At 35.9% G+C, this 17,129-nt stretch overlaps 1 long non-coding RNA gene across 1 annotated transcript; it reads right to left on the reverse strand.

The window, feature by feature from the left end:
* Positions 1–187: 187 nt before the first annotated feature.
* LOC114927368 (uncharacterized) lies at positions 188–3,133 on the reverse strand. The gene is made up of 3 exons (XR_011879436.1): positions 2,991–3,133; positions 2,515–2,736; positions 188–370 (listed from the first exon to the last, which is right to left on the reverse strand). It is a non-coding gene; the product is annotated as an uncharacterized lncRNA (long non-coding RNA).
* Between the last annotated feature and the right edge of the window lie 13,996 nt (positions 3,134–17,129).

Below are 17,129 nucleotides of genomic sequence, written 5' to 3' on the forward strand. Positions count from 1 at the left end.
CATCAGGTGATGATATCAATAGGTAAATTAAATCAAACCCAAAAAAGAGAGTAATGTATATAGGAAAAATACAGGAAATAAAATTTAAATTAATTTTTAAATATTACATTTTTTATAATTAAAAACATGGTGGATTACATTTACTATGATTTTTTAATGTATGTAATCATTAGAATATTAATACCAAAGGTTGTAGGAAAAATAAAGGGCCAGCGGACTCAGCAGGCCAGTGGCCATCATGGGCTTGAATGGATGAAAAGAAACTGAGAGCCCTTTTCATTGTTGTAATCAGTGCTTCTTCTGTTACATTTTCCTTGTCTCCCACTTTCACTGCTTCTGACATTGCTCTACACTGCTTCTCCTTTCTTAGCTGCCACATAAATTTTGAAAATAAATGGAATAAAAACGGTCTTGTAGCAAAAAAATATTAAAAAAGTCAAAATTGTCTTATTTAAATTTTAATGTATTTTTTTCTAGTATTACCGAATAAAAATGTTTGACAAACGAGAATAATAAATAACAAAACAACCAACTTAGCTTTCCAATTTATTGACCCCTTCTGATATTCAATTACCATTCACCACGTACATCATTATTAATTACTAATTACTAGCATTGGAGGATTTACCAATAGATATTATATTGGGACATTGATAGGTATTTAATTGCTTTCTAAAAATGGCTTCATTAATAACTAGCATCCATCAAGCCGCTTTTTATTGATTATGTATAAAGATTTTAATTTCAATATTATTAACATTAAAGTGTAGAAAAAATTAGTTAGGGGGAAAAAACTTGAAAAAAATATAGTTTGAAAAAAGAAAAAGAAAGTGCAAATGCTTGTTTTATGAAGGTTGGTTTGGGAGGAAAAAAAAATTAAGTGTTTTTCTTTTTATAAATATCCATATTTATATATTAGAGATGATACTTATAAATTTAGTACTTTTACCAATTTAAAAATTTGAGTAAACACTTAAATTAGTCTTTAAAAATATTTTAATTGGATATTTTAGTTCTTAATAAAGTTATATTACTTTAAAAGTTTTTAAGATGGATTGGTCTCTCTATAAAGAGAATTAATTTATATTTGATGATGATATTTATTAGAGATTTAATTAATTGTCTTATAATAAAATTTAGGGATTAGAAACTTATTTATCATAGAGATATATTAAATATTTTATTGTAAAGAATAGAGAAACAAAACTGTTTCACAAAAGTAATACTTAAAAACTTTTAAGGTAATAAGAATTTATTGGGAATCAAAATATCTCATTTAAAATTTATTAAGGATCAATTTAAATATATATTCTAAAAGTTTTATATTTCTTTTATATTATTATTTTATATAAATAAACAGTTTTAAAAAGTTATAATAAGAAATATGAGTATAACATTAAATTTTTGGTGTTTATCTTGAATATGCATCATACTTTTCTTTTATCATAAACCAAAATTTAAACTCAAAACTTATTATTTAATTCTATAACTAACAATAACAAAAAGAAAGTTAATAAGATAGTATATGGAAAAGGCATAAGTGATATATTCGGAAGGATTATCCTTTGTAAATAATTTTTTAGGTTAATTATGATTTTGGTTCTTAGGTATAGGTCGAAAATTTTTTTATAAAACCGTCTCTAAAATTTAATTTAGTTTAAAAATTGTCCTTACTTTAGGAATCAAAATCGTACGAAAATAGCGGCGGAACCGAAGACAGAAATGAATCGTGGACATTTTATTCTTCTTCTTCCTTTTTTTCCTTCTTCTTCTTCCCTTCTCCCTTCGAAAGAGCAAAAACACTCTCTTTCTTATTTTTTCTTTCTTTTTTTATTTTATAATTTTTTTGTTATGAGTAATTTTGTCCAAAATTTTAATATTTAAGTAAAAAATTATTTTAAAACTTGGTTTAAACCTTAAGGACGATTTTGTATGTAAAAAAAATAGAAACAAAAAATGTTTTTGATCTATATCTTAGGGATCAAAATTGTACTTAACTCTAATTTTTTAATAGAAGTTTCTTAAATATATAATTATAAATTATTTTAAAGTTTAGTTTGTATGTACTATATGTATTAAACTCTTTATATATTAATATTCAATCAAATAGAAAAAATAAAGTTAAATTTCCATACTTAATACCTTAAAAAATGAAACATTTTTATCTATATAATAACAGGACATGCATATCAACTTAAAAAGACTTTTATACTTAGAATACAGAATATTATCCTACTAACTAAATTTTATACTTGTAATACACGAAAACTAAATTCTCAATTCAAATTAAGAAAGAAAAAGTTAATTAATACAATTATGCAAAAGACATACTAAGATTAAAGTATGGAAAAAAATTTTAAGTGTATCTGAAACATCAGTATTCCAATTATTTTAATTGTTGATTTTAATTAATATATATTATATATTTTTTATAATTCAGAACAACAACTAAAATAATTAGAACACTAGTGTTCCAGGTAAACCAGAAACTCTTCCGTAAATATGCATGTATACCTGCATCCTCATTAAGAGGTCAGAGCTTTGTTTGATGGAAAATCTATTCTTGGTGAATTCTTGGCGCAGTCTTTCAACCTCGGCACGTTCTTCAGGTGTTCCTGCATTTGGATCAAACTCCCAATGTTGTCTTCCTATGAAATTGTTCCCTGAGACCAAGTTCTTTCCTCCTTCTGCTATCTTCAACTTCCACATCCTCAACTATATATTATATTTATTTTCCTAAGTACAAAGACGGGTTCATCATAATAAGCTAAGAAAACATTATTATTATTCATGTATATACATAATAAGAAGCGTTTAAAATATTCTAAAAATACTAGTGTTTTAGTTACTTTATTTAGTCATTAATTTCGGTTATAAAATATATACAAAGTTAAAAATTGAAATGAATAATTAAAACTATCGAAATATCAGTAATTTAAAATACTTAAAAATGTTCTAATATTATAAAAGAGAGAATGATAGATGTTTACTTGAATTTGAATGGAAGTATTATTAGTAGCCCAAAGAAGATTAAAATTGGAAAGATGAGAAATTGTGCTATAGCTAGCTATAGATGGAGATAAGCTTAGAACTTTAGGAAAGAAATATATAAAAATGAAGATTTTGGATACATGCACACACCACTTGGCTGAAAAGGGATTGGAACTAATAATATAATAAGGACCATATATATAAAGGGACACAAAAATAAGTAATTAAAAAATAATAAATATGTTTAGAGTATGGTGAGGTGTGTGGAGTGTTTTGGTAAACAGTCCTTTTATTCCCAAGCATGGCAGAGGGAGAAGTTTCTTATATTAATTTTGTAACTAAGTACACCTTTAGCAACGGATGAAATTCACACAATAAAATTTTCTTATCATACCATTATTGATAATTAGTGGGGGGTTGAATTTATTAGGTGAAGTCACTTTCATCTATGTATATACCAAACTCGCTCTTAGCCTTATTTCTTTTGATGAAATTTGTCTGGAATCTTTTGGATCGGACGAGGAACATTATAAAGTATATAGTACATTACTTGCTCTCTCTGTTTTTTCATGAAATTATCTTTCTCAGCTTAGATAATTTTTTTTTTGTACTAAATTTTCTAAAAATTGAACATTAGTAAAATTATATTTAAAAAAGTTATATTTATGTACCTTTCAAATTAGAAAGTATAATATATGATTTCGAATTGACAAAATAATTTATGATCTACGGTATATGCAATTCTAATCTAAAGATAGATTTTATAAAAATTTACCCTGAACAAAAAATTGACTAATTTATGGTAAATGTTAAGGTTAAAGTTAGAATTGAAGGTGACAGTGATACAATAAAAAATAAAGTTAAAAATAATACTAATTTATACCATAAAAATTTTAACAATAAGAATAAAATTAAATCATAACGGTAATTTAAAAAAAATTAAAAATGTTAAAAATAAAAAATATATTTTATTCAAAAATTATTTCTACTAATAATATTATTTGAAATATTGATAAAAATAATATTTTAATCAATTAATATCTCTTTTCGAAAATAAAAATATTTTTTATAATTTCTTTTTTTTTTCAAATAATTTCTTTAATTTATATGCTAATTGTAAGGACAAGTATTTAAACATATTCGGGCCCATTATGTATCCATGTGAAAAATATTTAAGAGGAACCACCTACTCCAACCCAAAAAAGAAGAAAAAAGAAAATACCAGACACGTTTAGTATACCATTCAATGCCGTCCTTGATAGAATGCTGGAAAAGCAAACACATGTTAGCTAGGGATGCTAACCAACATTTAAGAGGTTTTCAGGTGCAGTATTGTTTTTCGGATTGAGTTTGGTTTTAAAAATGAGACAAGATAAGATATTAAAATAAAATATAAAAGAATTATTTTATTTTTTTATTAAAAATTTAAAAAAATATAATAATAAAAATATAATTATAAAAAATTAATAAAAATAATAAAAAATAAAAAATAAATTGTATTTTTTATTAGTATTTTTATGTTTTTTTATTAAGATAGATACAAAATATACTATTTTAATATTTTTTAACACAATATTTTTATTCAGATTTTATCTGCCACTATAATTTTGTGTCTTTGTCTATCTCAATGTCCTGTAACGATAAATAAACGCAGTCAATTCAACACAAAATAAGATTGATAGATGACAAATAAAATTTATTATTTTTTGTTAGGATAGCATTAGAGAGTCAATTTTTTTAGTTATAGTCGTCAAACGAGTCTTGATCCGCAAGTAGACTCAAAACACTCGTAAAAATGGATGCGTTGAGGCAGTAAAATTATAACTCAGTATAAAAGCGGGTCAATTTAGCTCAACACACATAACTTTTGAGTTAAATAAATGAGAAATACTATTTATACACCAAAATTAGCCACTAAAATCAGTCATCAATGTCTTTGTGTATAAATACATGTGTGATTTAATTTATTTTCAATGTATATTTGTATTCCAACATATATTTTATACTGATGACTGATTTTGGTGGCTGATTTTGGTGTACACGTAGCATAACCCATCGAATCTATCTAGTGCTAGGGGTGTCCGTGGATCGGATCGGATCGGATATAGCCGAAAATTCGATCCGATCCGCACAATTTTCATCGGATCGGATCAGATATGATATCCGCGCTTTTTAGTGCCAGATCCGATCCGATCCGATCCGCAAATGTGCGGATCGGATCGGATCGGATATCGGATATATCCGTATAATTAAACCTTCTCTTTTTAATCATATTTCTATGTAAAAAAATTCAATAAAAATATTTCTTTATACTTTTAAACTTATTTATTCCTAAAATATTTTTATCAAACTCTTTCTAAATAACAAAAATAAAATAATACAATATATGAATAATAATTACTAACTAAGATATACAAACAAGTAAATATAATACCAAACATATATATTTATTTATTTTTTATTATTATTGTGCGGATCTGCGGATCCGTAGATCGGATACGCAGATGTAGAGCAAATATCCGCGATCGATCCGCAAAAGGTGCGGATCGGATCTTGTCCGATCCGATCAATTTGCGGATCGGATCGTATCCGCAATTTTCAAATCGGCTGCGGATATTTACCGCGGATCTGCGGATACGATCCAATCTATGGACACCCTTAACTAGTGCATGCTTGCTGGTATTAGCTTGTCTAACCCATTTTTTTGTAAGGGTATATAAAGGCTCTTTTAGTGTAAAAAAATTGCTTTCTTGTTAACAAGCTTTTTATATTTCAAATAATTTACTATAAAATATATGAATGTATGATATTTTTTATTTATTTGGATATCAAACCAAAAATATTACTAAAATGATGAAATATTCTTTTTATAAACGAGTCGATTCGACTCACCATTAACTTAAACAAGTCAAATTGAGTTGGTAATTTCTTAACTCATTTAAAATGGAGCAAAAAAATTTTCTAATACAAATTCGGTGGTGCGCCGATTTAAAACTTTTATTTTTTTTGGTGAACAACCAAGAGAAAAAATAAAAAAGCAGAAAAGAAAAAAGAAAAGAAATCAAGTTTATAATAGCAATAGAGGATAAACCACCTCTGGCGGCTGGTGTCAAAAGTGAATCTCATCAGCTCCGCTATTTCCAGATCCTATCTTTGCCAACCGATCTGCCACGACATTAGCTTCTCTTGGGATAAGCTCAAAACGAATATCCCAATCCCTTTTTAACTTCAACTCAAAGATCAGTTGTATCACTTCTTTTTCAAGATGACAGAGTGGAACTTGCCAACTAGTCACTAGCTCAAAAGCTGCTGTGCAATCTGTCTCACAGACAACAAGCTTAAGACCCGCCTCCCAAGCCCAAGCCAAACCTTTCCATATACTCCACAACTCCATCTTGAGGACACTAGATCCAAAGGAATTTCCTGAGCATCCCATTACCCATTGACTGGAGCTATCGCGAATTACCCACCCAAAATCAGCACAATCATCCCCCAAGTTCACACTCCCATCACAATTTAACTTCCAAGCACCAGATTCTGGCGAAGACCAAGACAGAGGTTTTAAGCCCTGGATGCAACACACTCAATTCTGAGTTGTATATTCAAAATTCACCATCCACCTGCGAGCCTTGTATGCAATTGACCCAGGAGATCCAAAAACTCCCTGAAAATTACCAATATTTCTGTCTTGCCAAATTGACCATATTATAGCTGCAAATTTGGAACAACCTTCATTGAGGAGGTCATGCTTGAACCAATCATGCACCTCGTGAGAGTCAAAGAAACTCACATCAGAAAAACCTAGAGAAACCCAAATTGATCGCACCACTTCACAATCCTGAAAACAATGAAGAATTATCTCCGGAAGTTGATTGCAACGTGTACATAAGGATGAGGAGGAGAGATGTCGCCGAAAATGTAGATATTGAGTTGGTACAGCATCATGAAGGCAAAGCCACACTAGGAGCCTCAACTTTTCAGGGACCCGCACCTTCCAAAGCCAAAGCCAATTGATATTCCTATCCCAATTCAACTTATTATGAATTAACCATAAATATCATTGTTTAGCAGAGTAAACAATGTGCTCCCAACTCCAACCCAAATCACGACCAGAAGCTGAAATATGAACTAAACTAAGAATGTCTTCCCTTAAGTCCCTAGGAATAAAAGAGTAAATCCTCTCCAAATGCCAAACTCCATCACGGTAAAAACATCTTCAATGGTCAAAGCAGCCTCACAGATATCAAGAAATTCAACCCTCGCTCCTACTGGCCCAGAGTGCAACCAAGAGTCAAACCAGAAATTCTTAGAAAGAGCTCCCACTTCCCAAACAAACCCTTCCTTTAATACGGAAGCTGTGTGCACAATAGACTTCCATATATATGATGAAGAACCCATTGCTTTAACTGCAAATAGGTTTCTATTATGGAGGTATTTCTGAAGCATAATCTTGACCCACAGTTTCTCTTGATTCATCAAAATATGCCAAACTAGCTTTCCTAATAAAGATCCCAAAAACGTGGTAGCTCAATACCATGGCATTAACACAACTTCGCACAACTAACCAGCAAGTGCACTGGGTCGTCCAAGTAATAAACCTTACGTGAGTAAGGGTCGATCCCACGGAGATTGTTAGTATTGAAGCAAGCTATGGTCATCTTGTAAATCTTAGTCAGGCAAACTCAATGTATATGGTGATGAACGAAAATAACACAAAGATAAGATAGAGATACTTATGTAATTCATTGGTAGGAACTTCAGATAAGCGCATGAAGATGCCTTCCCTTCCATCTCTCTGCTTTCCTACTGTCTTCATCCAATCCTTCTTACTTCTTTCCATGGCAAGCTTAAGCAAGGGTTTCACCGTTGTCAGTGGCTACCTCCATCCTCTCAGTGAAGCGATAGCATATGCTCTGTACAGCATGCGGAATTCATCTGTCGGTTCTCAATCAGGCCGGAATAGAATCCAGTGATTCTTTTGCGTCTTCACTAACGCCCCGCCCTCAGGAGTTTGAAGCACGTCACAGTCATTCAGTCATTGAATCCTACTCAGAATACCACAGACAAGGTTAGACCTTCCGGATTCTCTTGAATGCTGCCATCAGTCTCGCCTATACCACGAAGACTCTGATCTCACGGAATGGCTGGCTCATTTGTCAGGCGAGCACTCGCGTGTCAGGCGATCAACCATGCATCGTGCAATCAGGAATCCAAGAGATATTCACTAGAGCCTTGAATGCTTGTAGACAAGAGTGGTTGTCAGTCACCTTGTTCATGGGTGAGAATGGTGATGATTCGTGACAATCATGACTTTCATCAAGTTGAAGAACAAGTGATATCTTGGATAAAGAACAAGCGGAATTGAATGGAAGAACAATAGTAATTGCATTAATACTCGAGGTACAGCAGAGCTCCACACCTTAATCTATGGTGTGTAGAAGCTCCACCGTTGAAAATACATAAGCATAAGGTCTAGGCATGGCCCGAATGGTCAGCCTCCCAATGATCTAAGAACTAAAATGTCCAAAGATGATCTAGAGATCTAAAGTGATCAAAAGATTTCTAATACAATAGTCAAAGGTCCTACTTATAGAAAACTAGTAGCCTAAGGTGTACAGAAATGAGTAAATGACATAAAAATCCTCTTCCGGGCCCACTGGTGTGTGCTTGGGCTGAGCAATGAAGCATTTTCGTGTAGAGACTCTTCTTGGAGTTAAACGCCAGCTTTAGTGCCAGTTTGGGCGTTTAACTCCCATTTGGGTGCCAGTTCCAGCGTTTAACGCTGGGATTTCTTGAGGTGACTTTGAACGCCGGTTTGGGCCATCAATCTTGGGCAAAGTATAGACTATCATATATTGCTGGAAAGCCCAGGATGTCTACTTTCCAACGCCGTTGAGAGCGCGCCAATTGGGCTTCTGTAGCTCCAGAAATCCACTTGAGTGCAGGGAGGTCAGAATCCAACAGCATCTGCAGTCCTTTTTGGTCTCTGAATCAGATTTTTGCTCAGGTCCCTCAATTTCAGCCAGAAAATACCTGAAATCACAGAAAAACACACAAACTCATAGTAAAGTCCAGAAAAGTGAATTTTAACTAAAACCTAATAAAAATATACTAAAATCTAACTAGATCATACCAAAAACATACTAAAAACAATGCCAAAAAGCATACAAATTATCCGCTCATCACAACACCAAACTTAAATTGTTGCTTGTCCCCAAGCAACTGAGAATCAAATAAGATAAAAAGAAGAGAATATGCAATGAATCCCAAAAACATCTATGAAGATCAGTATTAATTAGATGAGCGGGGCTTTTACTTTTTGCCTCTGAATAGTTTTGGCATCTCACTCTATCCTTTGAATTCAGAATGATTGGTTCTTAGGAACTCAAGTCTAGATGTGTTAATGATTCTCTTAGTAAGTATGATATTCTTGAACATAGCTACTTATTAGTCTTGGCTGTGCCCAAGCACTCTGTCTTCCAGTATTACCACCGGATACATACATGCCACAGACACATAATTGGGTGAACCTTTTTAGATTGTGACTCAGCTTTGCTAAAGTCCCCAATTAGAGGTTCCAGGGTTCTTAAGCACACTCTTATTTGCCTTGGATCACAACTCCTATTTCTCTATTTCTTCTCTCTTTTTTTCTTTTTTTCGATTTTTCTCTTTCTTTTTTTTTTTGAATAGCTTTTTCTTGCTTCAAGAATCATTTTAATGATTTTTCAGATCCTCAGTAACATGTCTCCTTTTCATCATTCTTTCAAGAGCCAACATTTATGAACCACAAATTCAAAAGACATATGCACTGTTTAAGCATACATTCAGAGAACAAAAATATTGCCACCACATCAAACTAATTAAACTGTTATAAAATTCAGAATTCATGCAATTCTTTCTTTTATCAATTAAGCACATTTTTATTTAAGAAGGTGATGGATTCATAGGACATTCATAACTTTAAGGCATAGACACTAAGACACTAATGATCACAAGACACAAACATGGACAAACATAAGCATAAAATTCGAAAAACAGAAGAATAAATAACAAGGAAATCAAGGAACGGGTCCACCTTAGTGATGGCGGCTCTTTCTTGATCTTGAAGATCCTATGGAGTGCTTGAGCTCCTCAATGTCTCTTCCTTGTCTTTGTTGCTCCTCCCTCATGATTCTTTGATCTTCTCTAATTTCATGAAGGATGATGGAGTGTTCTTGATGCTCCACCCTTAGTTGTCCCATGTTGGAACTCAATTCTCCTAGGGAGGTGTTTAGTTGCTCCCAATAGTCTTGTGGAGGAAAGTGCATCCCTTGAGGAATCTCAGGGATTTCATGATGAGTGGGATCTCTTGTGTGCTCCATCCTCTTCCTAGTGATGGGCTTGTCCTCATCAATGGGGGTGTCTCCCTCTATGTCAACTCCAACTGAATAACAGAGGTGACAAATGAGATGAGGAAAGGCTAACCTTGCCAAGGTAGAGGACTTGTCCGCCACCTTATAGAGTTCTTGGGCTATAACCTCATGAACCTCTATTTCTTCTCCAATCATGATGCTATGGATCATGATAGCCCAGTCTATGGTAACTTCGGACCGGTTGCTAGTGGGAATGATTGAGCGTTGTATGAACTCTAACCATCCTCTAGCCACGGGCTTGAGGTCATGCCTTCTCAATTGAACCGGCTTTCCCCTTGAATCTTGCTTCCATTGTGCGCCCTCTTCACATATGACTGTGAGGACTTGGTCCAACCTTTGATCAAAGTTGACCTTTCTTGTGTAAGGATGTTCATCTCCTTGCATCATAGGCAAGTTGAACGCCACCCTCACACTCTCCGGACTAAAATCCAAGTATTTCCCCGAACCATAGTAAGATAATTCTTTGGATTCGGGTTCACACTTTGGTCATGGTTCTTGGTGATCCATGCATTGGCATAGAACTCTTGAACCATCAAGATTCCGACTTGTTGAATGGGGTTGGTAAGAACTTCCCAACCTCTTCTTCGGATCTCATGTCGGATCTCCGGATATTCACCCTTTTTGAGTGAAAAGGGGACCTCGGGGATCACCTTCTTCAAGGCCACAACTTCATAGAAGTGGTCTTGATGCACCCTTGAGATGAACCTATCCATCTCCCATGACTCGGAGGTGGAAGCTTTTGCCTTCCCTTTCCTCTTTCTAGAGGTTTCTCCGGCCTTGGATGCCATAATGGTTATGGAAAAACGAAAAAGCAACGCTTTTACCACACCAAACATAAAATGTTTGCTCGTCCTCGAGCAAAAGAAGAAAGAAGAAAGAAGAGAGTAGAGGAAGAAGAAATGAGGAAGAGGGAGATGGTGGTGTATTCGGTTGGTGTGAAAATGAAGGGTTGAAGAAGGGTATATATAGGATAGAGGGGGGTAATGGTTCGGCCATTATGGGTGGGTTTGGGAGGGAAAGTGGTTTGAATTTGAAGGTGAGGTTGGTGGGGATTTATGAAGGATGGATGTGAGTGGTGAAGAGAAAATGGGATTTGATAGGTGAAGGGTTTTTGGGAAGAGGTGTTGAGGTGATTGGTGAATGGGGGAAGAAGAGAGAGAGTGATGGTAGGGTCCTGTGGGGTCCACAGATCCTGTGGTGTCAAGGAAAAGTCATCCCTGCACCAAATGGCATCAAAATCCACGTTTTGAGCCATTTCTGCGTTAAACGCCGGGCTGGTGCCCATTCCTGGCGTTTAACGCCAGGTTCTTGCCCTTTCCTGGCGTTTAACGCCAGTCTGGTGCCCCTTTCTGGCGTTAAACGCCCAGAATGGTGCCAGACTGGGCGTTAAACGCCCAACTGCTAAGCTTACTGGCGTTTGAACGCCAGCAGCATCTTCCTCCAGGGTGTGCTGTTTTTCTTCCTGTTTTTCATTCTGTTTTTGCTTTTTTCATTGTTTTTGTGACTTCTTATGATCATCAACCTACAAAAAGATAAAATAACAAAAGAAAATAGTTAATTATAAAACATTGGGTTGCCTCCCAACAAGCGCTTCTTTATTGTCACTAGCTTGACAGAGGACTCTCATGGAGCCTCAGAAATGCTCAGAACCGTGTTGGAACCTCCCAACACCAAACTTAGAGTTTGAATGTGGGGGTTCAACACCAAACTTAGAGTTTGGCTGTGGCCTCCCAACACCAAACTTAGAGTTTGACTGTGGGGGCTCTGTTTGGCTCTGTTTGGAGAGAAGCTCTTCATGCTTCTTCTCCATGATGACAGAGGGATACCCTTGGGCCTTAAACACCAAGGATTCTTCATTCACTTGAATGATCAACTCTCCTCTATCAACATCAATCACAGCCTTTGCTGTGGCTAGGAAGGGTCTGCAAGGATGATGGATTCATCCATGCTCTTCCAGTCTCTAGGACTATGAAATCAGTAGGGATGTAATGGTCTTCAACTTTAACTAGAACATCCTCTACAAGTCCATAGGCTTGTTTTCTTGAGTTGTCTGCCATCTCTAGTGAGATTTTTGCAGCTTGCACCTCAAAGATCCCTAATTTCTCCATTACAGAGAGGGGCATGAGGTTTACACTTGACCCTAAGTCACACAAGGCCTTCTTGAAGGTCATGGTGCCTATGGTACAAGGTATAGAAAACTTCCCAGGATCCTGCCTCTTTTGAGGCAATTTCTGCCTAGACAAGTCATCCAGTTCTTTGGTGAGCAAAGGGGGTTCATTCTCCCAAGTCTCATTTCCAAATAACTTGTCATTTAACTTCATGATTGCTCCAAGGTATTTAGCAACTTGCTCTTCAGTGACATACTCATCCTCTTCAGAGGAAGAATACTCATCAGAGCTCATAAATGGCAGAAGTAAGTCCAATGGAATCTCCATGGTCTCAGTTTGAGCCTCAGATTCCATGTTTCCTCATTGGGAAACTCATTGGAGGTCAGTGGACGTCCAGTGAGGTCTTCCTCAGTGGCGTTCACTGCCTCTCCTTCCTCCCAGGATTCGGCCAAGTTGATGGCTTTGCACTCTCCTTTTGGATTTTCTTCTGTATTGCTTGGGAGAGTACTTGGAGGGAGTTCAGTAATTTTCTTGCTCAGCTGACCCACTTGTCCTTCCAAATTTCTGATGGAGGACCTAGTTTCAGTCATGAAACTTTGAGTGGTTTTGATTAGATCAGAGACCATGGTTGCTAAGTCAAAGGTATTCTGCTTAGAGCTCTCTGTCTGTTGCTGAGAAGATGATGGAAAAGGCTTGCTATTGCTAAACCTGTTTCTTCCACCATTATTGTTATTGAAACCTTGTTGAGGTCTCTGTTGATCCTTCCATGAAAGATTTGGATGATTCCTCCATGAAGGATTGTAGGTGTTTCCATAGGGTTCTCCCATGTAATTCACCTCTTCTATTGAAGGGTTCTCAGGATCATAGGCTTCTTCCTCAGATGAAGCCTCCTTAGTACTGCTTGGTGCATTTGCATTCCAGACGGACTTTGAGAAATCATATTGACTTGTTGAGTCAATATTTTGTTCTGAGCCAAAATGGCATTCAGAGTGTCAATCTCAAGAACTCCTTTCTTCTGACTAGTCCCATTGTTCACAGGATTTCTTTCAGAAGTGTACATGAATTGGTTATTTGCAACCATTTCAATCAGTTCCTGAGCCTCTGCAGGCGTCTTCTTCAGATGAAGCGATCCTCCAGAAGAGCTATCCAAGGACATCTTGGACAGTTCAGAGAGACCATCATAGAAAATACCTATGATGCTCCATTCAGAAAGCATATCAGTGGGACACTTTCTAATCAATTGTTTGTATCTTTCCCAAGCCTCATAGAGGGATTCTCCTTCCTTCTGTCTGAAGGTTTGGACTTCCACTCTAAGCTTACTCAATTTTTGAGGTGGAAAGAACTTTGCCAAGAAGGCATTGACTAGCTTTTCCCAAGAGTCCAGGCTTTCTTTAGGTTGAGAATCCAACCATGTTCTAGCTCTGTCTCTTACAGCAAAAGGGAATAGCATCAGTCTGTAGACCTCAGGGTCAACCCCATTAGTCTTGACTGTGTCACAGATTTGCAAGAACTCAGCTAAAAACTGATGGGGATCTTCCAGTGGAAGTCCATGGAACTTGCAATTCTGTTGCATTAGAGAAACTAATTGAGGCTTAAGCTCAAAGTTGTTTGCTCCAATGGCAGGGATAGAGATGCTTCTCCCATAGAAGTCGGGAGTAGGTGCAGTAAAGTCACCCAGCACCTTCCTTGCATTGTTGGCATTGTTGTTGTCTTCGGCTGCCATTTGTTCTTCTTCCTTGAAGAATTCGGTCAGGTGCTCTAAAGAGAGTTGTGCTTTGGCTTCTCTTAGCTTCTCTTCAAGTCCTTTCAGGTTCAGGATCAGCCTCAACAAGAATGCCTTTGTCTTTGCTCCTGCTCATAAGAAAGAGAAGGGAACAAGAAAATGTGGAATCCTCTATGTCACAGTATAGAGATTCCTTTAGGTGTCAGAGGAAAAGAATGGTAAAAGACAGAAGTGGAAAATTCGAACTTATCAGAGAGAATGGAGTTCGAATTTTGCATTAAAGGATAGTGTTAGTCCATAAATAGAAGGATGTGAGAAGGAGGGAAGTCATTTTCGAAAATTAAGTGAAAAATTTTGAAAACATTTTTGAAAAGCATTACTTAATTTTCGAAAATGAAAATGGAAAGAAATCAAGTGATTTTTGAAAAAGATTTGAAATTAGAGATCAAAAAGATTTGATTGAAAACTATTTTGAAAAAGATGTGGTTAAGAAGATATGATTGATTTAAAAAATTGTGATTGAGAAGATATGATTTGAAAACATTTTAAAAAGATTTGATTTGAAAATTAAAAACTTGACTAACAAGAAAAGATATGATTCAAACATTAAACCTTTCTCAACAGAAAGGTAACATACTTGAAATGTTGAATCAAATCATTAATTGATAGTAAGTATCTTTAAAAATGGAAAGAAATTGGTTTTGAAGAAGATTTGATTGGAAAATTGATTTGAAAAAGATTGATTTGAAAAGATTTTGAAAACTTAGAAAAAATTTGATTTGAAAACAAAATCTTCCCTTCTAGCCATCCTGGCGTTAAACGCCCAGAATGGTATCCATTCTGGCGTTTAACGCCCAAAATGCTACCTTTTTGGGCGTTAAACGCCCAACCAGGTACCCTGGCTGGCGTTTAAACGCCAGTCTGTCCTTCTTCACTGGGCGTTTTGAACGCCCAGCTTTTTCTGTGCAATTCCTCTGCTGTATGTTCTGAATCTTCAATTCTCTGTATTATTGACTTGAAAAGACACAAATTAAAATATTTTTGGATTTTTAATAATAAGGACAAACCAAAATGCAACAAGAATCAAATAACAATGCATGCAAGACACCAAACTTAGCAGTTTGTATACTGCTGACACTAACAAAATGAAAATGCATATGAGACACACAAAACAATCAAGTCAATAGAATTCAAAGATCAGAGCAAGTAGATCATCAAGAACATCTTGAAGATCACTTAGACACATGAATGCATGCAATTGACACCAAACTTATGATGAGACACTAGACTTAAACAAGAAATATTTTTGGATTTTATGATTTTGTAAATTTTTTTTTTTTCGAAAATTAAATGGAAAAAGATATCAAAATTCTTAATGAGAATTCCAGGAATCAGAGCAGTGTTAGTCTAAGACTCCGGTCCAGGAATTAGACATGGCTTCACAGCCAGCCAAGCTTTCAAAGAAAGCTTCGGTCCAAAACACTAGACATGGCCAGAGGCCAGCCAAGCCTTAGCAGATCACTGCTCCAAAAGCAAGATTGATAAGAAATCAACAAGCTCTTGTGGTGATAAGTTGAAACCTCGGTCCAATGAAATTAGACATGGCTTCTCAGCCAGCCAGATTTCAACAAATCATCATGAAACTCTAGAATTCATCTTTAAGAATTTCGAAAAAAATAAATACCTAATCTAAGCAACAAGATGAACCGTCAGTTGTCCAGCCTGAACAATCCCGGGCAGTAACACCAAAAACTTGATGTTGCTGCCGGATCTTGGCACTGATGTTACCAAAAGCTTGCTCAAAACTTGAACAATCCCGGCAACGGCGCCAAAAACTTGGTGCGCGAAATTGTGAACATACTTTTTCACAACTCTCATAATCCCGGTAATGGCTCCAAGAACGTGGTAGCTCAATACCATGGCATTACACAACTTCGCACAACTAACCAGCAAGTGCACTGGGTCGTCCAAGTAATAAACCTTACGTGAGTAAGGGTCGATCCCACGGAGATTGTTAGTATGAAGCAAGCTATGGTCATCTTGTAAATCTTAGTCAGGCAAACTCAAATGTATATGGTGATGAACGAAAATAACACAAAGATAAAGATAGAGATACTTATGTAATTCATTAGTAGGAACTTCAGATAAGCGCATGAAGATGCCTTCCCTTCCGTCTCTCTGCTTTCCTACTGTCTTCATCCAATCCTTCTTACTCCTTTCCATGGCAAGCTTAAGCAAGGGTTTCACCGTTGTCAGTGGCTACCTCCCATCCTCTCAGTGAAAGCGATAGCATATGCTCTGTCACAGCATAGCGGAATTCATCTGTCGGTTCTCAATCAGGCCGGAATAGAATCCAGTGATTCTTTTGCGTCTGTCACTAACGCCCCGCCCTCAGGAGTTTGAAGCATGTCACAGTCATTCAGTCATTGAATCCTACTCAGAATACCACAGACAAGGTTAGACCTTCCGGATTCTCTTGAATGCTGCCATCAGTTCTCACCTATACCACGAAGACTCTGATCTCACGGAATGGCTGGCTCGTTTTCAGGCGAGCACTCGGTTGTCAGGCGATCAACCATGCATCGTGCAATCAGGAATCCAAGAGATATTCACTAGAGCCTTGAATGCTTGTAGAACAAGAGTGGTTGTCAGTCACCTTGTTCATGGGTGAGAATGGTGATGATTCGTGACAATCATCACCTTCATCAAGTTGAAGAACAAGTGATATCTTGGATAAAGAACAAGCGGAATTGAATGGAAGAACAATAGTAATTGCATTAATACTCGAGGTACAGCAGAGCTCCACACCTTAATCTATGGTGTGTAGAAGCTCCACCGTTGAAAATACATAAGCATAAGGTCTAGGCATGGCCGAATGGTCAGCCTCCCAATGAT

This window comes from Arachis hypogaea, unplaced genomic scaffold, assembly GCF_003086295.3.
Source record: "Arachis hypogaea cultivar Tifrunner unplaced genomic scaffold, arahy.Tifrunner.gnm2.J5K5 arahy.Tifrunner.gnm2.scaffold_311, whole genome shotgun sequence".
Classification (NCBI taxonomy): Eukaryota; Viridiplantae; Streptophyta; class Magnoliopsida; order Fabales; family Fabaceae; genus Arachis; species Arachis hypogaea.